We start from the raw sequence: 23,705 nt of genomic DNA, 5'->3' as shown, positions 1-23,705 counted from the left end.
AGTCTAATAAAATAACAAGTGCTGTATAATGTAGAGATGGAACATACTGCGTTGATATAACTTCATTGTTAATGAAGAACAATTCACTATTGACAGCGTTTCTGTTAAGGTTTAGACTATTGTCTTGGGACTGTTGCTCAATTTCTTACAAATAATAAAGTAGATTTTCTGTTGATAAACTTTGCCTGTCAAACAACAGTCCTCTTCATACAGCCAAATAGAAGATGTCTGTATTTGGAAACAAGGGACATAGACAATTACATCGTGCTGAGTTATACCCTCAGCAGAAGAGCAGGAAAGAAGTGTGGTGTAAAGATGCTTATACTGGTAACATTTATTTTTCAGACAGGTATTCTCATAATAAGATATTCAGATAAAGATCTTTTCCTGTCATACTAATTATGTTCACACTAACAATTTTATTTCTAGTGGCAATGGTATAAATTCATGGGACAAATGGTCTGGCAGCCTGGGATAGGCAACATGGGCAAGACCATGTAGATAAGGGACATTTTCAATCAACTTTGAGGTATTTAGCTGATAATCACCCCAAAGCCAGTCTAATGAAGTGTCAGCTTGGGATTGTAGGGTTTACTAGTTTGTGAGCCCTGCGCTGTGAATACAGCTAAACTACCTGAGGAATCAACTGCGAACTTTAGTGACTTTTAAGAAGCACCCAAGACAAGAAGTCTGGAAGATTTGGGAATCTGTCTTCTGAGCTAACTATAGTCTCTTCCTTGTATTTCTTTAGTTCCCCAGTCATCAGGGTCACAGAGAAACTTATGGTCTTTATATACTTTCTCTTGCCTGGGCTAGGAAAACTCAATGCCTTCAAAAATGCATATTCCAGATCTCTTCTGACACAATCACTCTAATATCTCCTCAATGTCAAGCTCTTTATACAATGTCCTAAGCTGAATATTCTACCCTCCCCAGGCATTGCCAGAACAAAGCATTGTAACCCTTCACATCTTCCTTGTAGCAACACCATTAATACATAGGAAATGTCTTCTTTTTTAAACTAACACTTTACATCTTTACTCGTATTTGTTTTGTAATTCACTACAGCCTACAGATTCTTTCCTACAGCACTCCTACCTGGATTTTTCATTTTGCAAGGCTGCTTCCTAATTATAATATTGTATGTTATGTATATGCAGCTTATTTTTTATGAACTTCACCTACTTGATTTTAGAGCAATGTCATCAATCTCTAACCTATTTACACTGTGCTTGTGACTCCGCATAGCTTGTTGTTGCTCATAGATCATAAATGCACTCCTCTGTCATTACAGCAGTTAGTAAAAATGTGAGCAAGACCTGGAAAAGACCAGATCGTCTTCCAATTGACCAGACTGTCCCCAAATCTTCTATATACCCCCATAAACCTGAGATGTTCCCCAGTCTGACAGAAAATTATTAAAAATTTGCTTAAGTGCTGTTTTACAATCAGGTATAGTTCTGCCTTATTGTAATTTCAGGAAGCCTTATCTCCTTAGTTTATCAGGAAAATGTCACATAGAACTATTAAAAGTCTTACTGAAAACAAGGCAGAATTTCTCCTATCCTCTTTGGTAGATATGCTGCCTAAGAAAAGCACTGGATATGATTTTTTCTTTGATACAAGTATGTTGACTATCTTTTATGTCTTCATTATTCCCTAAATGCTTGCAAACTGATTCATATCTTTCCAGTATATTTCTGGACAACTAAGCTGATTGGCTTATATCGTGGTTTAACCCCAGCCAGCAAAAATACACCCCACGCAGCCGCTCGATCCCCACCCCTCCAGTGGGATGGGGGAGAGAATCGGGAGGGCACAAGTAGGAAAGCTCCCGGGTTGAGATAAAAACAGTTTAATAATTGAAATAAAACTAAGTAGAACAGTAATAATAACAATGAGAACAACAACATAAGAGAATACACAAAGCAGGCAATGCGCAATGCAACTCCTCACCGACCGCGGACCGCGTGTCACGAAGGTGGGCGAGGCCCCCCCACCCCACCTGGTTTTTATACTGAGCAGGACGTCACATGATATAGAATACCCCATTGGCCAGCTGGTCCACCACCCCGGCTGTGCTCCCCCCTCCCGGTGCAAGCATCACCCAGCAACAGCCAAAGCATCAATGGGCCATCAACGCTCCTTTCACACCGAACCCAAAACACAGCACACCCCCAAGCTACTGGGAAGAAAGTTAACTCTGTCCCAGCCGGAACCAGGACAGCTTATAATTCCCAAGATAATTCCTCTCTTCTCAGAATGTACTGTTTGTCCTTCTTCAGTCCACTCGAATCTCTCTCTGACTTTCCTGAGTTGTCTGTAACAGTCTGGAATGTCTCATCTAGCTCTTTAAATTTCCTGACATGTATTTTATGTAATTTTTTCCTTTTGCTTTTTTCTCATCTTGCCCATTTTTTCTATATCTCCATTGAAAATTATACAAACATCCAGCTTTTTTCTAATCGATATTTTTAAACACAAATCATAAATTGTTGTATTTTTATCAGATTAATTGTATTTACACAAATATGAATGATATATTGGACTACATGCAACAGTAGATCAGATACCTTATCATAAATATTATGGTATTGACAAATACTTAAAAGCAGAAATGTAAAAAGAATGCTATAGATGGACAGTGACCAACTACTGTCCCACATCTAGACTGGCAGAACCTGTACCCTGTCCCCTTACTTGCCCTTGTCTTTTCTAGAAGTCACTTAGATGCTTATAGCCAGCCAGAATCAGGACACAGAAACATTTCTGACATATTAATCTCTACTGCTGTCTTTTCCAATCATGTCAATCTTCCATCCCTCTCATTGTATAACCAAAATGCAGGCAGCTGGTAACACAATCAGCACACACAAGTGCATCGGGAACCTAGTCCAGAGGACCACATGGCAAGGACACATTGTGTCATGTGTTTGTGAATGCTTGTATTTTAGTCTAGCAATGAGCACAAGGACCTAATTTTTGGAGCAGAACAATCTCTTTCAAGCATCTCATAGAAAAGTGTCCAAAGCAGGAGGAAATAAAAAATTTTAATGTTTGTTCAACTGATGGAATTACAAATATCTTCTTGGTTAAGTCCCTTTTTCCTCTGCTACTATTCTTAAATGATTAAGAGTTTGGCTGGAACTAAAAAACCAAGTCATTACTTTCTGAGAAAATGTTCCTGGCAAACTAAACTGTAAATGAACAGCTAATGTAATTTGAGATAATGAAGGTTTATACTTACTTATTATTCCACTTACACATTTTTTCCACATTTGTGTGTCAGTTATATACGACATTCTTTACAGAATTCAATGGGTTGAAAGTTAGCATTGCTTCATAGAAACCGATGACTCTTTAACTTTTAGAAATCATATGATAGGATTACTTCTTGATAAGTAGTATGAACTATGAAGGAGGAATTTTGACCTGATCTGGAAGTACTGGAAGAATATCATTAAGTAGATTTCGAACTTCATCTGTAGTACATAGCTGTGTCAACTGCAAAGATACTCAGCTGATGGATATTCTTTTAAAATTGAAATAATCCATTCCTTCCACATATGCCAACAGGGACAACAAAAGTAATACCTTTCAAATGTCAAAAGTCTCTCTGCACACCCCTGTATACAGGACAAATACTATAGTAGCTGAAAGTCAGTGGTTTAGGGATGGACTCATTTCCTCTATTTGCCTTGTTTGGTACTCTCATACTGTAATCCCACCAGTTCAATTCACTAAAATTTAAGCTGAGCAAGGTACGGGCTACTGTATGGCAGGTCTACACAAGAAGTGACATTACTTTACTACCACTTAGAACAAAAGGGAGGATGCGCCCACAATGACTCTGTAGCCTTGAGGCTCTGCCATCATGTGATGTACTTGAGCATGATGGAACAGTAATATAGTTCTGAAAACCCATGTGTTGTAAGCAGTGAGCATGTATTTAACACATTACCTTGCACACCATTAAGTACAAAACTAGCCATTTACAACATCCATCACACTGTGCCTGCAATGGTGATTTTCTGAGTATTTTTGTGAGAGAATTTAGGACAACCACAAAAAATTTTGCATTCTCCAGTAGTATATAAAAAAAGTCGGCATTCAGACTGAAGGACAAAGAGAATTAGTTTATAACGGGGCTGGTCCAAAGCCAATAAATTTCAGTGAAATGCTTTATCTACCTTCCACAGGCTTGTGTTACTTTAGTATCATTTATGGAAGCAGTGTTTATATTATATTGACATACCCAGAGTTTCACTACAGAAGACGAACTTGCACTGTTAAATTATTTGTTGACTTCTTTCTTTTGTATGGTAGATTGTGCTACCTTTGAACTTCATGTCTATAAAGATGTTCCTCAGGTAACTGAATAGTGTGAAATAAGGCATATCCAACAAAACTCTTTTTTTTAACTTCAAGATTTCAAAGCAACAGTGAATAAGCAGGTAGTTTTCAAGGAAGGATATAGAAGAGAAAGAAGAATAATAGAAGGAAAAGACGGGCAAAAAACCCCAAAGAAATTGAAGCTTACAATCAGATATTGTACATTTTTTTTTCCATTTCCCCCACCGCCTCTTTCCTGATGAGACACAGTTTTCCTGAAAGAGAGCTCAGCCTACTTTAATCCTGGAAAGTGATTAGGGCTTGTATCTTCAGGTGTCCAGAAAAGTAGGGCAATGAACTAGCACTTTGTTGTATTTCTGTTGCCACTTTTAAACAAGTATCTCTTCCCCCAGAAGGATTTAGATTTATCTCCATTCTTTTTCATGTGTGTTCATTTTCACTCATCTTCAAAAAGCCACCCTGAACTACATAAATACAACACTCACTATATATGCTCTAATCTCTGAACGTTCTGGGGCATGTCTTTGAAGATTTGTTCTATCCAGGATTTTAATTTTCTCCATTTTCTTGAATTTCAGGCTTCAAAGTAAACTTTACTGTCCAAACTGAAAACTCAAATGTTATAATGAAAACAGTGAGTGAAAAGAACTTGAAGAGAAATTTAAAATTCAACAGAAAATAGAATAAATCCCCGAAAAGCTATACAAATTTTTTTTGTTGAAGGAAGTCTTCTCCTGTTCAGCGTTACACATACAATTCTGATGCCATGGAGTGAAGGGTGAGATGTGCCACATATTCTCTAACATCTAGATAAAACTAGACGCCACTTTATTGGTGTGCTACATTCCATTTTAAGTAGGTAATGGGAATCAGAGACATTTTGCCCTTAGTAAAGAGATTTATTGCCTTTGTAGTCTGTCAAATTATTAGTGTATTCTGAGCGAGTATTTCCTCTGCCAAGCAATATGGAATAGAGCAAAACTATGGAAAATGCACTGATGATTGTTGTTAATCACAGTCATCACTTCACCTTTAGAAGACCACACAAGTGAACCACACAAGAAAATTGGGAGAGTCAGGAAGTGTGGGGGAAAGAGTCTGAAAGCCATTCTGAAATGTTGTGCCACAACTGATTACTAGAATCTCTACTGGTAAAAGAAACAAAATCATTGAAAACTAGCCACTTGACAAGACAACAAAAAACAATCAAAATTTCTAAACCAACCCAGTCTCGGGTTATGTAAGGCACCTATAACAGACATGCTGGACCTGAAACTTGACTGTATCTGGTGTTTAAATGCAGAAGGCAAAGAGATGTCTTGATGAAAGCCAAGGTGTTTTATGCTCCCACATTTCTTTCCTCTCTCCATAAGGAGCAAATTTCACACAAGAAACTCCAACCACCAAGCAGCTGTTTTTGACACTATGTGAAGGAGAACATAGGGGTTATAATGAGTAGAAATAAGAAAATGCTGGTCTTCAAAACATACAGATTCTATACATAGCAAAGAGCAAAATAGAAGTTCTTCCACTGTTCTAAAAGATGCACCATAGGCCAAAAGCTGATTAAAGCAGAATTACACTCTAAGGAAAATTAAAGGTAAGAATTTTAGCTATGTCAATCGGTTCTGTCCTCTGGGAGTCAATAGAGCTATGTCAGCTCTGCAGCAGCAAGGGGCTAGCTCTAAAATATTAGTAACATATTAAAAGCTAGATTTCCCATAACCTCCAGTGGTCTGGTTGTCACAAAGCTGTCCAAATTGACTTTTTCTCATGAGAACAATTCATTTATGCAGATTGTTTACAAGGCAGGACGTTACTTTATTTCAGGCAGGAACATGGAGGATGTGAGCAATGACTGTCCTCAGAAGAGAATGTTCACTTTCAAATTGTAAGAAAGCGGAGAAGACATGCCAGAAAGCGGTTCTTAAATAAGTTACAGGCTGTGAAGTGTGAACTAAGACAAGTGACTTTTCAGAAGTCTCAAATGTCGTATACTGAACATATGTCCCGTTATTTTTGTCTCCTTCACACTAACTACTCTAGCATGATCACTGGCCTTGACTTATTATCCAAGTCAGAGAAGGGCAGACTGACTCTCAAGGACAAAGATCTTATGCCAGTACTACATGGTTTTAAATGAGGGGACTTGCCTTTAGAAATTGAATACCAATTCCATTGCTTACCTTAGTAAATAGAGCACAAGGCCCAAAAATGGAGCAAATCTCAGTTTATCCATCCCATGAGTTCCCTTTGTTTAAAGAGAAGTCAGTTCAATATGCTAGGCAAATTAAATATATTTGAACAAAATTTTGGCTGACATACACAATTTGTACTGACTATCAAAATTTACTCATACTGTTCCCTGAAATTTCAATAACTTTATAAAATTTCAAATATTACCAGTGCCAATGTACCAACAATTACAAACTTCGATTTAACATATGACCTTCCAGCATAAAAATTTAAGACTACCCTTTATACCTACTTGCAATAGCCAATTGACTATTCCAGAGGAAAGTTCAGGTTAGGCCCTTTTGAAATTTATGAAAACATTTCACCTTTATGTAATATACACTTTCAAAACCTGAAGCAATCCTACTGGTCTCTGTTCAGCCCTGAAAAACTCAATTGTTAGAGCAGCAGATTAGGATGAATCTTTCCACAGCACAACTCCACTGCTTCTCCAAATTAGTTGTCCAAACTAATATCAAGCTGACTCAATTTAGGTCAAATGAGAGGTATAGCCACTTATTGTCGTTATGTGATAAGCAGCATTTGCAGCCCAAAGAAAGAGTCTCAAGCAAAATTCTTCCCATTGCTCAGTAGCCTGATCAATCTAGGTATCTAGGATACTATTTCCTAATTATAAATTATTAGAAAGGTCATATGCCAGATTAAAAGGTGGTGAGTGATAGCACACTGAGGTGATATTACATATTCATGTACATGAGCTAAACTTGTCTTGCCTATGCATAAAGCAGTAACCAGTGTGAAAGGACTCAGTCAATTAAATACTCAGATCTAAATTTTCAGGCTCAGATAAAGACTTAAGATATCCCAAATGAATCAAAGCGTCAGGGAGCATAGAGGCCTCTACAATTTGTCTTCATGGCTTAATTATCCTGTACAGACTACAGCTGTTCAGCGTCCAGTGAATCAGAAAAGCAGAAGCTTTCAGAGAGGTCATGCATTTGAAGACTTATTTCAGAATCATTCCCAAGATTTTTCCACCCTTAGGTTTAGAAGTCTTCCTTGGATGTTTTTTACTGCTCTAGTGGGCTAGTGGGGAAAAATATCCTGAAACTTTTAAGGATTTTTGCTCTCTTCATGGACTGTGGGAGGATCTGAAGACAATAGAACGGCACTGGCATGAGTGCATGAAATATTGTTTCCCATGGTCTTCTGGGTGTACAAGGAGCATGCGGCTTTAGCAGAATACCCTGTAAGCATACACATTACTGCATCACATGAATGTTTGTTAGCAGTTTACTGTTCCAGCAGCACCTTGCATGTTTTAACTTGCTTCCTCTTTCAAGCACAAATCTTATCAATCTATAATCTAATCATTACATAAATACCGGTTTGTGTTAATTTATTCTATCCTTATGAAGCACTCCCTGACTGAGAATTTTTAAAGACTATAATCTTACAAAAGCTCTGCTGCAGATTGCCTGTGGCTTACTTAAGCTGGGTTTTTTTTCATTTGTTTATTTGGTGGCAGAAAATTAAATGCAGCATGGATTCAGAAGGGAGCAAAACCACCACACTGCTCACAGAAAGTCAGCAGGGTCCTAGGATGCTGCTTTTTGTTTTTGTTTTTGATTGTGTTATTTTAGTAGTGGCTCTACAATGTTGCTAATTTAAACAAGATATTGACAAATTTGTTTTGTCAATTTGTTTCTCAATCCTAGGACTATACAGAATTTTTCCTCTGCATGTACCCTCTTCTACTTATTTCCCCTAACAGAATTTCTGCAAGAATGATGCTTTCTCTGGAAAAACAGCTTTATTGAATTTTTCTTATGCTCCAATAGGAAAGCCAAAACATATTTTCTTTTGGATTTTCTCAAAATAAATCAATATATTTCTCTATTAACCCTGAATCTGCACAATGTATACTTGAATTGCTTTAGTCCTCTAAGACCTGGCTGAATAATACCTCAAAGTTTGAGCAGCTGTAAAATTATCATTTAAGTTTTGGGTTGTTTGCATCTTAATACTCAGACTGAATTCAAATGAATTTGAAATGCAAAACTGAAGATTTGAATAATAGAATCACAGGGAAAAATAGGGACTTGAGAGGCTTTTTAATTTATCCCTGCCCTAAGCAGGATTATACCTAAACTATTCTTAACTTGTATATAAATTGAAATTAGTGGGAAATTTTTGCTGGAGGCATACTTTTTACAAAGTACTTTTCAAGTTATCACACTTCTCCGAGCTTTCTGAATTAAGTCCTTAGCAGTTTAGGAGTACTTCTTGTGCTGGTCTGAGTCAAGGGAACTGGATAGGACATGGGGATTTGCTTGTTTGCCAGCCATTGCCTAAATTTAAAGCCCCATCAAAGTAATGCTAAAGGGAGACAAGCATTTTCTCGGGTAGACTTGGTGCAGTTAATTGCTGAGCAGGTAATTTGCAAAGATTCCACACTAGAAACAATAGCAACCGATTTTCCCTTGCTATTTCACTTCCATATTAAATCAGTTTCCTTTCAGGTACTCAGCAGTTTATTACCAAGTCATTTTAAGCTAACATTTTTACTTTTTGCATGTGATCAATGCTGAATATGCCTCTCTCTCTTCTAAATGTTTTTTTAAAAAAACCCACATCCTTATGATATTGTGTACATGCACTTGTCTGGCGTGGACAATTTTCAAGTTGTTAATCCATTTGCTTTATACATGGAGTATCTACAACAGTTCAAACGAAATAATATTTTCAGAAAAATGAAAGAGAATAGAAAACAAAGCAGAAGTTAAATGCATCCAAGTAAAACCCTAAGTCATCCTTTAATCCTCAAACTGTCTTCTGCTGTAACGGAAATGTCCTTAGCACTCATCTAAACATAAATTCCCAGTATTGGATTTATCCATATCTTGCAGTCTGCAGGAAGACAGCAGATCAGATTTAGCCACAGTTTTCTCTTTCAAAAACAGGATAGCAGTGAGGTCTTGGCAACACCTTGCAGACATTTAGTTCCTTTACCCAGGGGGTGTAAACGTTTTTCTCTCTCAGAAGCGTACACCATATATTATGGAAAATCTTCTATAAAGGAAGAGATACTAGGAAAATTACTTGCAAGCTTCTTCAGCTACAGCAAAAGACTGCTATGAAACTAGAAGGTACTTTGCATGTGAAGGGCTTCCTTTTAGCTAGGTATCACCCCACAGAGAGAGGTGGGTGGGCAGGAGCAGGATTCTATTTGCTTGTAAATAGCAAGGTCTATTCAGAGCCATAACACAGATCTCTTTTCTTTTCCTCAGACAGATTTGGCAGATGTTGCAGTAGCCTATGCAGTGAAAACAATTCTCTTCCCTTCAAACAGCCCTCAGGGTAAAGAGGTGAAATTTTACAATGTTCTGTCATACTAAATATAATGTATTAAAAAGTTGCAAGATAAACAAAGATGTACTTACCTGAATTGTACTTAAAATAAATCTGGGACTGAACTACAAAACCTTAGAGAATCTTGGTCTACAACTTAGACCAAGCTTAAAGAAAACCATCTAGTACTTTCCCTGAAATCTGGATATCTATAAAGCCCATCATTCAAAGCTGCTAAAACCTGGAACTAGATTTTCCGAAGATTTACCCTTCTGTGTATGTTCTGGAACAAGTGACAAGATTTTTCAAGAGAGAGAGGTATCTGGCATTTGGTCACTACATTAGGTCATATAAGGAAACTGGATAAGACCTGGACTTCAGGAAGCTTACTTTAATTGCAATAAACCATTAAACCATGTTGGGGGGGAGGGTTGCTTGGGAGAGGGGGAGGTTTTGTCTTTGTAGCTGCCAATGACAGCCCAGTACTAAGTGTGCTGTTTAGCTGCCAGAGCAAGTGGAAGGGACATGGGATGGTGATTGGTCATTATTCTTTCCACCTCCAGGCAGCCCCTGAAATTCCTTTTTGACTGACCTGGCATGCCACAGCTAAGACGAAAATATGCTTTTACAGAGTGTAAATAAGCACAGAAATAGAGAAATACAGCGTTCCTTTCGTCAGTAACTGAATCACAAATAAACTTAAACAATAGCCTCTTTGAAATTTAGCTAATGCCTGAAGAGAAAAGGAGGAATGCAAGACCAAAAAATCCACCCACAGTCTCAACAAACTGATAATTAAAATCATACTTGTTTACCATTCCAAATTGGTTAACCTTTTTGTGTTTCTTACCCCTACAGACTCCCACGTATTCTATTGTAAAAACTGCTCATTACACAGCTGACATCTTAATTTAGATGGACTTGGTTCTACTTCCTTCGAAATCAATATGAAAATTTCCATTCCATTCAGTGAGGGCAGGATTTACTCCTAAATCTGAGCTACGTTTTTTAAATTGTAATTTTTATGTGTGAGTATATATATTTATGCATAAACACATAGCCACATTCCATTGGGTTTTTTTTCCAATCCAAACACATTTAAAAACTGTCCCTTAACCTAATACTACAGTAATTCAGATATACATTACATTCTGTGGTGCCCAGTGTAAACATGACTGAGGTTGTCCACTGAGGTGACTGACAAAATATTTCATTTCTCAGAAGAAACTGAAATACATAAAGACATTCTAAACTTCCTCACTATGTTTTTTATCCTCTCTGAATTAACAAGTTCATACTACCTGCAATTAAATCTTAAAGAGACTAAGAATTTACCTTTTCAAATATGCTTCTAAAAAAGATATGCTGTGTAATTACTGTATAATTAATTTATAACTACTTCCAAAAATAAAAAGAACTTCTGCTGAATGTGAATTCTGGTACCATTAGTAAAAATAAAAGGAGAAGTGATAGAATTAAAATTGTCTATGAAATGGATACATCCCCATTTTCCAGAAAACCTGTAATGTAAATGAAGATTCTTGATCCAAAAGTTATTTTTCTAGTGAGTTACCTTTTCTCGATTTTACCATGGTACAAGCAGCTTGAGAAAATCATAAAAATAGAATGCCTCCATCTATTAAACGAAGGATTGGGATCCCATTATAACTCTGCTTCTGCTGACCCAAATTTCAGGGACTTAAGAGTTGGAATCCATTTATACAGTTATAAACCTGAAAGTAGCATCTGTTGGGTGGTAAATGATCCTCTGAATAATGGCTCATTTCTTATCTACACGGGCAGAGCCTTCCACATGCACAAGAAAGGCAAGACAAGCTGCAAGTTTGACAGTTAGATGGATCTAACTGGACTGTTATAAAATAACTGAACTGAAAGAAGGATAAGATAATAGCACACTCCAAAATTAGTCAGAAAGACTGAAAGAAACTGAAGAAACATTTAATGAAATCACAATTGCCTGATCTTATACCAGTGAGCACAGAACTTCAGGCGAAGTTAAAAATCTTCTTACATTTTCTGCTTGAAATTAACATCTACCTGTAGTTGTAAGGAACACATGGTTCACAATGATCCAGGTGGGATTGGTAGGTGGTTTGTTGATACTGAGAGATAGCACCTTAGTCCACCCATAATATACCAACATTAAAAAAAAAGTCTTCCATAATACTGACAGCAAAATAAAACAGAAGTTCAAATGATTAATCCAGAAAAGTTGCATTTTGTTTTTTCATTTGTTACCTTAAAATGTTTTCCTCTATCATTTGCAACAGATATTTTTACTTCTATTTCTATATTTTATTATCACTATGAAAGTAATTTCCTTTCCCAGTTGAAATTCATTTACCAAATCCATGAATTGGAATATTCTTACAGAAACCGTTTTAATGAGCTTTTTTCTTGTCTTCTGTAATAGAAGAGTAAAAGATGAGACAGAGGTAATTTCAGGTTTTGAAGGGATAATTATAAAGAGTATTTTACTTTCTTCATATACACTTTAATAATAAATCTTTTATGTCCCAGAATAGTACAGTTAAAGCCACCGAAGCCTTCCCCCAGTGAAGTAAATGAGAAATATTATATCCATGTTTTGGATAAAGCCCTCAGTTAGCTGAAAAACCTCATAGCCTGCTTCTAGAAAAACAAGGTATTTCACAGAATGAAATTAATGGTCTTTTGCACTGTCACAACTGCAAGCCAAAAAATTCATTGAAAGTATCTATTTTATTAGAATGATATTTTAGAATATGTGAAACAACTGGATGCTTTGAAAAATTATTTTGTTAGTGCTCACATCTTCACAGCATGTCTATTCCCAGTGGAATTAAAGCTCACCAACTGTTTAACAGAAACTGATTTTACATACAACACATTATGTGCATATTACAGGTGTCTAAGATAACCCTTTCTCTCTTGGGTCTTCTGTAACAAGAAGCTAAAAGGGTGCCCTTTTATACCATAAACATATTTACTCTATCTGACATTATGGAGAGCGGCATATTACATGCACAATGTCTTGTTAGAGTGCCACATTAAGAGAAACATTCTCCAAATGACAGGAGGTACATCATTGCTTTACTCTTTCACCACTTTATAATCACCTCCTCTTGCCCTCTGATCTGTGCTGTGCTTTTGGTGTCTGTGCTGTTGGTGTCACGGTGACCTTGCAGCTACAGCCCATCCCCACTGGAACTGCAGCTCCCATAGGCTGTCACATGCAACTACAACCAGACATGTCTGGTTAACAAGCCACCTTTGCTTTCAATGTCATTGCTATTTTAGAGTCTTATGGCAGTTTCTTATCTCCTAACAGCCACCTAAGGACAGCCAGCAACAGTTAGGCAGCCAAAGCAGGGCTCAGGCTCTTAGCAATTAAACATTTAGCAAGAAAACTGTCTTCCACCGCTCTGGTAGCCTCAGTATTTCCTACAGAAAAATATTATTTCCATGTCTACTGCTTGTTTTCCTAATCAAAGTGGCTCTTGGAGGTGAACAGTCTGTTTCATTTCTCTCAGGATAGTGTAATTTTTACACGCATTGCAAATTGTCCACAACAGGTGATAAAATTATGATTTTAAAAGAAGCACACTAACACTAGGCAATTTGCATGAATCTTTGCCCCACGAGTCTGGGCAGAAACTACCTCCAATCTGTTTATAAGCAGGAAGGAATCAGGTCAGGCTATGGCCTTCAACCTAGCAGATGTCTTAGCTCCTCTCCATCTCTCATGCATTGCAAAGAACAAGAAAACAACAGCTAAGCTGGGTAATAAAAAATAACTTCTGTTCTATGTGGCGGAACGGAATCAGAAAGATGAGCAGAAACTACTATGCATTACAACAGGCATAATACCTCTGTGGAGGTATTAATCTGCAGAAAAGCATTAGGAGAAAAGGTATGATGAGTCAGAAATATAGCTCTAAACAGGCACCCAAAAAGTCAGGCAAATGCCAATAGCCAAATTGACTCCAAAATATGATTTCTTTAAGATTTGACCCATGGAAAAAGTATGCCAGAAGTGATTGTTTCCCCACAGAAGATACTGAAGGAACATCAATTTTCATGAAGGAAAATATTTCTTTAGAAATGTTTTGAGCTTTCATAACAATGAGATGAACTGTCATGACTCAACCCACACTCACTCATAGATGGCAAAGCGGGTGAAGACATTCAGCTTCAGTATTATATTATTTTGCTTTCGGGGACAGCATATTTAGGATTGAATATTTAATGAGTACAGTCTCATTTTGGCTGATCAGAGCCATGTGTCTTTTTATTTGATTCAGTCACTGGTCTGCAGTGTATGAATTCTCAAAATATCTTAGAATGAGAAAGAAATATATCTGTTTCCAAGACAGAAAATCTTTCACCACAAGCCTGATATATCACCTTTCAAACTAATAATGTATATATATGTTAATTTTGTATAGCACTGGGGTGTAGGTTTGTGTATTTTGTGCTTTGAAAAACCTTTTCTTAACATTTGTAATTATCTCAAACCTGTTTCCTGAACACGTTTTTTAAAATCATGTAGCTACAGTCTAAGAAAACTGTAGTCCAAAATCTTACCTATCCTTTAGGTTGCTTATTCCCCATTTTTGGGACAAATTATAAGCAAACAATCTACCCTGAGAAAAGAAAAATTTTTAGTTGCTTTTGAGGAAAAGACGTACTACTAGGTACCACAGCAGCTTTAGGAAAGGGGTAAACTGCTACGGCAAAGACGTTCTGTTGAGTTAGCTACCATGCCTATGTTAAATGTGACACAAGGAACTGGTAGAAGGAGTAAGGTAGCATTAGTGTTGCAATGGAGGACTAGGACACAGTGCCACGTTTTGCTGTAAGTGACTGGAGATTCACAGTCCACTTTCAACAAAACAAGGATTATATGGAAACCAAATTTGGAAAGGAATGTCTTTCTGTACAGTTAGATTTGATCACAAGCTGTAAATTCAAAGCTTGCATTTGCAAAGACGTATAGATATCTATCATTCTGGATCTGTTTGGTTTAAAATTCTACACATGGTATCACAATCTTCCAAATTCCCAGAAAATTGAACTGATTTCCATATTTCATGAGTCATAGGTAAAAGTACAGTTTATTGAAAAATCACATAGATTTCACACCCTAGAGAAGTGCTGAGTACTTAACATTTTCAAGTTGATTATACTTTGCAAAAACGTCAGGTTTCAAAATAAATATTCTATGGTGGATCAGCACTGACATTGCCAACAAACAAAGGTGAATTATGAGATTATAAGCTGCCCTCCCACACTTCCATATTTTCTGTCAAGAATCTGACGTGGCAGCATGTTAAAAGACTATTTGATGAAGCATTTTCTGACATTTAATAAACAGACTGACAAATTTATAGTTTTGAAGTTAAACAATGTATAGCAGTAAGAGTGCACAGAGCCTCTGTTTTCTAAAGAAATTAATCCAGTAACATGGATTCAAAATCCACAGAGAATTCATGTGGGTTCATTCATTCATCACAAATTCAGTAACATCACTCAAAATCCACAGATAAGTCAAAACCAGTGTCTAATCTTTTTGACATTCCACAAGATGTAGCTATAAACTTAGTTGTCCTGCTTGCAACGGAGGACTTTAGCATGTTCTCATGCTCTGCTGAAGTGAGGCAATAACTTACCAAAATCACATTGGAAACCATCAAGTCATAACTTTTCTACTTCAGACTGCAAGCTCAGATTCCCCTCAGAATGTTTCTCATGTCTACTTACAGCACCTGAGCACCACTGAACATCTTTTGAAAGAAATAAAGAAACTCAAACAGACCACAAGCCCTCAGCAATATTATTCTTTCTTCCCACTGAATGTAGTGATGAAATCTTCCATCAATTCAACATACTAGAATCCAGTTCTTGTGGCTTCTTTGGTGAGAAGATTAGTCTTATTTTCACAGCACACCAGCAGCTACAGATGTCAGAGCTTTCAATATTCATTATGCCTTGCTTTCCTTTGGCACCTTTCATGCTGCACAATGTTGTTCCAAGCTTGTCAGTGGGTTTCAACCACAATGGTGTATGTTTACTGTCATACCAAATGGTCTTTAGATATAGTGTAGCTTTACTTCCACAATATGGGAGGGAAGTGGAATTTTGCTTTAGGAATGTCCTCTTACAACATTTTAGTGGTCTGCCACTCAGCTGATTACCATGGTGGCTATGTGTGCTCCAAAACAGGTACAAAATGCCCAAAGCAACATCCACTATTCACAGTCCTTTTATCAATCTCCGTTAAGAGAATGCTATCTGAACAGCACACTGATATGCTCTTTCACTTATCAGGGAGATGGGATGAAAGCCACCTGACAACAGCTAATAATGATCCCAGCTCTGACACAAGATGGTTATCTGTGATATGCTGGCACCATCTGTGGGTCACACAAGACAAGGAGGTAAACTCTAAGCCCAAGATTGTAACTATAAATGGCATTTTGAGCCTAGAAACATCCTTCAAGCCTCTTTACATCTCTGAAGTCTCCATAAACCCTATTATGTTACACCTTATAAATATATTTATTTCAAACCTTTCAGTGTTTGAATCACTAGAGTAAACGCTGCTACAAAGCTACAGCAATACTGTAAGATCTGGATTATTTTGCTTGCTCTGACTAAACACAGAATATTTCATAGACAGCTGAGAGAGGATGAACATTTTCAGATTCTGCTTACATGCCTAAGTTACATTCTACAACATAAGTCAAGATACATGCAAAATTTATCTCAACAAACTAAATCTAAAATGATATAAAAAATCCAAAAAGCATTTGAAGAATGTAAATATGGCAGAAGTAAGTAAAGAGTCTCACTGTCTTCTCTGGAGGCTGTACTTTTATGTATTCCAAAAGCAGAAAAAGAAGTCAAAAGGATTGGGACCAGATGCTAGTGGAGGACACCATGAATAGCTGTCTGCCCAGTTCCTCTAAGAGGAGGTGCCACCATGAGAGGTAAGCACGGCTGACCTGCCAGTGAATCTGTTCTGAACCTCTGCAGTTTTAAGTCCAGAACATTGAACAAGTCATTACATCTCAGACTCTTCTATCTCAAGAACAATAGCTATAGTCATCCAATTTTTGTCTGTCATCTGTTGCTCAGAGCTGTAAACCCTTAGTTTTTATCTGATAAATGAATTAAATTTCTTTAATTAATTAATCCACCTATTGACTTACTCTTAGTTTGCACTTTTACAGGTGAGATAAGAATCAGGACTGAAGAACTTTCTAACTCATTTTAGTTGCTACTTATGATAATAGTGAAGTGAAACTGAATGCACAAATCTGCTTTCAAGAGAAGCAAAGCAATGAGTAGTTGCTATAGCATCAGATTGGAAATTTCTCCCTGGCACATGTTCTGAAATAGCTCGATTTTCATTATGACCACTGGTAACAGGAGTCATCATGGACTAATTGCGGATTAGTTGTGAACTACTGCCTCTTTCTTCCTTTGAGAGGAAAAGCTCTAGGGAATAGTCTAGGATTTCAATATTGCTGGTAGTCACAAGTCCCCAGCCCATCTATAAACATAGTGCAATATGATGCTATAGTCAGTGATGTTTCCAGCTGGAATTCTGACCTTCATCAGCTTTATTGTAGAGGTATCAATGGGTTATGTAAAACTCTGTGTTGAAGCCACAACATGTAAACTCAGAAGTGTGATCACACTAATTTAGTGAGGCGTGAACTCTGGGCCAGGGTACATTGGGAGATCTGCAGCTTTCTCTCTTTTGCAGGAGAACCAGAACTGCATAGTCCTTCAAATGTGCCAACCAAGGGACCTTTCTGAGTCCTTATGTCAGCTGTAAATAACTGAAAAAGGAGAGGGAGGGGAGAGAAGCTCAGCTTGACTTCTTTCTGATAGCCAGAATGCAAATAGCATTTCAATATACTTTTAAGTAGAGGAAGGTCTTAGAAACTGCTGAGCTCTACCCACAACAGCTGTAAGGCTGACCCAAAGCCTCGATTTTCTTGCTTCTCCTCCCCTATGATTCAGAGGGAGAGTGCACGTTTTCCCAAAGAACCTAGAAAAGAAAGGACAATTGCTAGTTCTGTCATGAGCAGAACTCACTATTTTCTAAGATTATACCTTCCCAGCACTGTTGCCTATGTTCTCACTGAGGAGTTTGGAGGCTCCAGCTGAGAACGCCTGGGCTGTAGCTCATAATTTGTTGAGATCAAAGAGGCCAAAAGTGACTCAAAGCTCAGGTTCAAAGTTCTCTTAGCAGCGAACAGCCAAGTTTGAGCTGAAACCTGCAAAGCCATCTGTAACTTTATTGTTACACACAGAAGACTGGCTTCAACAGATGTGTCTTTCAGACAGTGGAACTAAATGGGCCTTGGTTTCTTCTCCTTCTTACTTGCACCACTGCAATTCCAACTCATAGCTCTTCTGTTGCCCATCACCTTTTTCTGTTTCTTTTTTCTCCACCCAGTTCCCTTCCACAGGTGCAAAAGGCAATAAGTGAGGGTTGATCTACATGATCTACATCTGTGTTTGATCTACATACCTGTGATGAGTCTTCTGGGCTTGCTGGTTGGCCACATAGAAAAGAACTCAAGTTAATGTCATGTTAAATGGGATACCCTAATTAGCGCCTTCTCTCCCTTCTACCTTCTGTTTCTGTGGAAACTTATCTGCAAGATTGCTGGTCCCATTTTGAATTTCATTGAAAATTTAAAACCGGTTTTAAAAATCAATGGAGACAGATAACATAATTGCAGAAGCTTAGTTTCTTAGCTTAGGTTTCTACAATAGTCAGATGTGTTCAGCCAAAACTTAATCACTCTCCAAATGGCAAGGAGTAATTCTGGTTGTGAAACCTTGATTAAGCAATGTGTTAGCTCAACAGACAACTTTTTTTCTGTCTCTCTGTCTAAAGAGAGATTTCTGGCGAGTATGTGTGCTGGGCATGGTATTTTTCCATGTCTTCATAGCAAATTCTAAGAATACAACATTGTCTTGTTTCCCACCCTTTCCCACCCCTTTTTGGTTGACTTTTCAGGGGTTTGCATTTTAAGGAATTAATGTTTCATTGACTTATACATTGTTAAGCTCTATCATATTGTTCTCCCTAATTAATGGTTTCTCCCTCCAGCTTCAAGGCAACCAGACTGAAGTTCATTTTTACAGCAGCGGTTTATATAACAAAAGATGCATGAAACCTGGGCAATTTATATCATTTATCTGAACAGCTAGTGTCTGGATCAGCAATTTCTTCAGTCAGGTTGCCTTCCTTACCTGCCTAAAACACAGGGATCCCAAGGTTCCTTGCATGCATCCTTTTTTTTACTGCAGTTGAAGCAAATAAAACTACTGAAGTCTAGTGGTACAAAAGAAGACGCTTGTTGTTTCACTTACTAAGGACAAAAGCAACACTTACCTCCTTCCTCTTTTTCTAACTATGTCATCGTGTTACAAACTTTTCAACATTAGGTTTGAGTAGCTAAAACACAACTGCTTACAGCAGCAAAACTGAGACTGAGCCTACAACAGCAAGTTCACAATTTCTTTGCAAAGGGCGAGCATTTATCACATGCTTTCACAGCATTAATGTTAGTGCCTTTTCAACCTTAGAAAACAATTTTGGCAGATCAATTTTACCCGTGGGTGAAGTTTTACATATGAACACAGTTCAAGTAAAAATATTAAAATGCCAAGGGACTGATAGCAGCCACACAAATTTATTACAGCAGTCTTCATCACTGAATAACACTAGTATAACAATTGTTCAGAAACAGCTCTAGAGATTTGTTGCTCTTCCATTTTACTAACAAGTATATTTATGAAAACTATAAACACACCTTTGCAAAGCACCAACGCATTAAGGCTTACAGATGGAGAGTCAGTGAACCACCTTCCATGAAGGTTAAAAAAAATCACCTAAAAATTTTGCTAATTTCAATAGATAAAGAGCCCAGGAGGAATATTTTACAGTCAAACATGGCTGCTTTTAGAAAGTAAAAAATTGAAAGGCTTAGAAAATGCTCGTATATATATAAACCCCCTAATTTAAAAATGGCACTTATTTTTTGGAAACAGAGCAGGGATTTAAAAGTGTTTGTCCATTCATACTCTACCCTTGGAAATAATTATTTAAACTCTCTAGAGATGCATCCTAACATGGTTTATGATCAGTTCCTTACTGGCAAGGTGCTTTGGCTCTTTGTTTTAATTTTGTGTTTTGAAATAGAGGAAGGTCAATAGTTACTTAGAACACATATACCCTCACTCACATACACCAGTTTCACCCATCTATATGTAAAGTAAACTGGGAACTCTGAGATGGAGAGTTAACCACACTAAGATTGAAACAATTTTGTTTGTTAGACAACTGTAGTGCTTTCAAGCTGCAAAAATAATCTATTATTAAGCATATACGTATACATATGTGCCAAGAATTCTGCCTGTTCTTGATAGCTGTGGACAGAAGGATCATTTTCCCCTTCAGCTTTACCTGTTTAAGGTTCACTTAACTTATTAAGAGCTGCAGGAAAAGGATGGTCTCATAAGTTTTATGTAGAGATTTGATGATAGAAGCAAATCTCTACATAACACCCAGCAAAAGGCTCATACACAGCATATTGCTTTGACCAACATGCAGAATTAATCAAATAGAAAGTTCACTGCTAAAAATGGTTAGACAACTTCTACTAATAGTTCATTGAATAAAATTAAGTATGTGGAGAGAAAGATGCATTTTGTTTTAAAATACTATTTGTGCTCATTTATATCATCCTGTTCTGCCATCCTTATCAATATTCCTTGCTTAAAGCTCTCTTTAGGTGACTTTCAACATTGTCCAGTAAAACATGCATGTGATATCTCTACCATTTTTTTAACATCCTTGTGGAAAAAAGTTGCCCTGTTCAATTCTTTCTCCCTCAGTTTTCAATCTGAGGAAGATAGAAGAAGGAAGGATTGTTTAGATAGATAAGGCCTCAATGTCAAAAGAGTAGAAAACTTCCACAAATGTTTTAAACACAAAGAGGAAATTTTATAGTAATTATAATAAAAGCTAAAAAGCAGCTGAAGAAAGTTATCTGAAGACAAGCAACAAGACAATGCTTGAAGGAGAGGAGTCAGAATAGAACAACTGTTTAAAGAGAAGAATAAAATGAGAGAAGTTGTAATACACCAGCTAAGAGAAATGTTCTACATTTAAACTGGAGCAGAGTGTAGAAATCAATGTTGAACAGGATCAAGTAAAAACCTCAGCAGACAATTCTAAGAAAAAGTCATAGCAGAAGCACCATAAACGATCTATAACAAGATTGCCTGCTACTAAGCATGACCAAAATAGCCTTGTGCTGAACAAGGCTTGAAAGTTGCAAAGCCAAAAGAAAGGAAAAATGTTAATTAAAATGAATTTTAAAAGCTAGAGGCCTAGTCATTTGTGAAAAAAATGGTGAGGATAAGCAAAAACAGAGATTGCAGACAGGTAGAAGAAGAAAATAACATGGGGCACTACTCATGCACATCACACTTCCACCCCTAAAATAACTGGGATTTGCACCATTCTCTACTCCAAGGATAATTTTCACTGAATAATCTGGTTAGCAAATGTTCACAGCTCAATGGGGAATCAGTCACTCTTTCCCCTCACGTAAGTTTTTTCCTGTGAGGTTTATTACTCTGCCCAGTGCATCGTAGTTATGTGCTCCAACAAAGATCTCTTTAAATCATCACCTACAGAAACTGTTTAGCTTTTTGGAAATTTGAGACCAGCTGTTGCGAAAAATGGAGCATCTTTGTATAACAGAGAATACTCCTCACATAGAGGACACAAGGATTCATTGCAGACAAAGCAGAAGAATAATAGACTCACTGTTGAAGAAAGGCATAAATAATTGAGAACGTCTCCAAAGGGACTAAGTTCTCAGAGAAACTGGCTTTTAGCCACTTGTAAATTAAGTGTGAAGCACACAGAAGTAGGAGGCAAACAAACCTGAAATGATTAGGCAAAGGAACTGCCAAACACTAGTCCTACTCAGGCAGTCAGCATATTAGCCCTAGCTGTAGGTAAAGCAGAGCAGACATTTTGTATGATTTTGTAACAGCAGGCTACAATCTTGTTTGACTGCATGACCTCATACACACACATGCGTGCGCACACAGATGTGTACATAAAATCGGGCACATTCCAGCATCTGTACATGAGTATAGGACACTATTTGTGGTCTCCAGATGGGTGAATCCCAAACTGTTCTACCTAAAGGAACATATCCCACAGCATCTATACATTCAGTTTGGTATGTACCTTCATACATTCAGTGTTCACAGTTCCCTAACATCATGCAAACCCTGCCATACCTCAAGGTCCCACAACCTTTTTCTTCCAAGGGCTGCATCTTGACCAGTCTCTAACACAAGGCACCATTTGCTGGGACCTTCATCACCCTTAAGCTTCAGCATATTTGGGACTGTCATTTCTCCTGGATGTCTATACTCTTTTGCTGATGCTATGAAAAAACAAAAAAATGCAAACAAGTTTAGACCAGTTCTGCATTTCTCAGGAAGACTCCCCCTTACAAGCAGCAGGTATCCCAGTTTTTTCTTATTAGCTGCCTACTTTGAGTGGGCAATCCCATGTCCATAGGCACTTTTCTCTTTCCTTGTTATGCCTCCCCATGTGGGAGGGAGGAGGAGGGAGAAAAAAAAAAAAAGAAGAGGGTCAGTGCCATTTCTGGGGTGACATATCCATCCTGTCTGTAGGCCACTCAACCTGGTAGAGTAATACATTCATCCTGCTTCATCAGTGCAAACTCAGGGGGCAGAGAGCTCACAGGCTGTCCCCGGGAGGACTTACAGATTCTGACAACTGACCTGTACCACAAGCTAGAGTCTCTCACTCCACAGAGTTACAGGCCACCATCAGCCTTGCTGCAAAACTCACAACCCTGCACAGATTTACAGAAAAGTAGTTGAAGGGGCTATTTTTCACAGCACAGTAGCTCAGAACACCAGAGATTTCAGTTTACATTCGGATATCAGCCTGTGCCACCCGTTCTTCCCATTCCCTCTGTGCCACCCCCTTCCCTTCCTACCAGGACTAAAGCTGCTCTGCTAAAGATCAGAAACATCTGCAGTTGCCCTAGCTAAAAAACAACAAAGTTGTGAGTCAGAGACTTTAGTCAGCCAGGGCCTCTTGCTGCAGTGGAGGTGAGCCCCATTACACTCATGCCCTCTAGTTTACATACCACCTTCTTACTCCCTTCTCTCAGGTTTTCTTACAAAGCCTCATCATTGCATAGCAACACTCTGGAGCTCTAGGGAACCTCACTCAAGGTCAACCAGTCAGTCAGTTGGTCCCTCCCAGCCACACATCTCCTCTCTTCTCCCTCTTTGTCCCAGCTGACATAACAGTGTATCTTACCCCGTAGCTGGGCAGGGTTTCTCATTAGAAACCCATCAAGCCAACTGGGCATGTCTTTTAACACTTTTCTGACTAGCTGCTGCCAAGATGTGCTATTTCAGATGAAAGGTTAAGCAGGGATGAAAATGCGCTTACTGATGTGATAACAAAGTTGTTGGGTGGCATTTATGGAGAACTCCAAGTTGGACCCTTTACTTAAGATAAACCTTTAATAAAAGAGGCTTAACAGCATCTTTTATTAAAGAGCTCTTTTATTAAACAGCTTAACAGATATCAGAACACAGGCACTCTTGTGCATCTCCCCTCGTCACATTCTCAACCATCACCTACTGCAAAGAGCGAGGGTGTGCCAGAAGGTGCTAACGTAAAGGCAATCTTCACAACACCCATT

The sequence above is a fragment of the Calonectris borealis genome, chromosome Z (genome assembly GCF_964195595.1).
Source record: "Calonectris borealis chromosome Z, bCalBor7.hap1.2, whole genome shotgun sequence".
Lineage (NCBI taxonomy): Eukaryota > Metazoa > Chordata > Aves > Procellariiformes > Procellariidae > Calonectris > Calonectris borealis.
Note: the sequence above shows the minus strand (reverse complement) of the source record.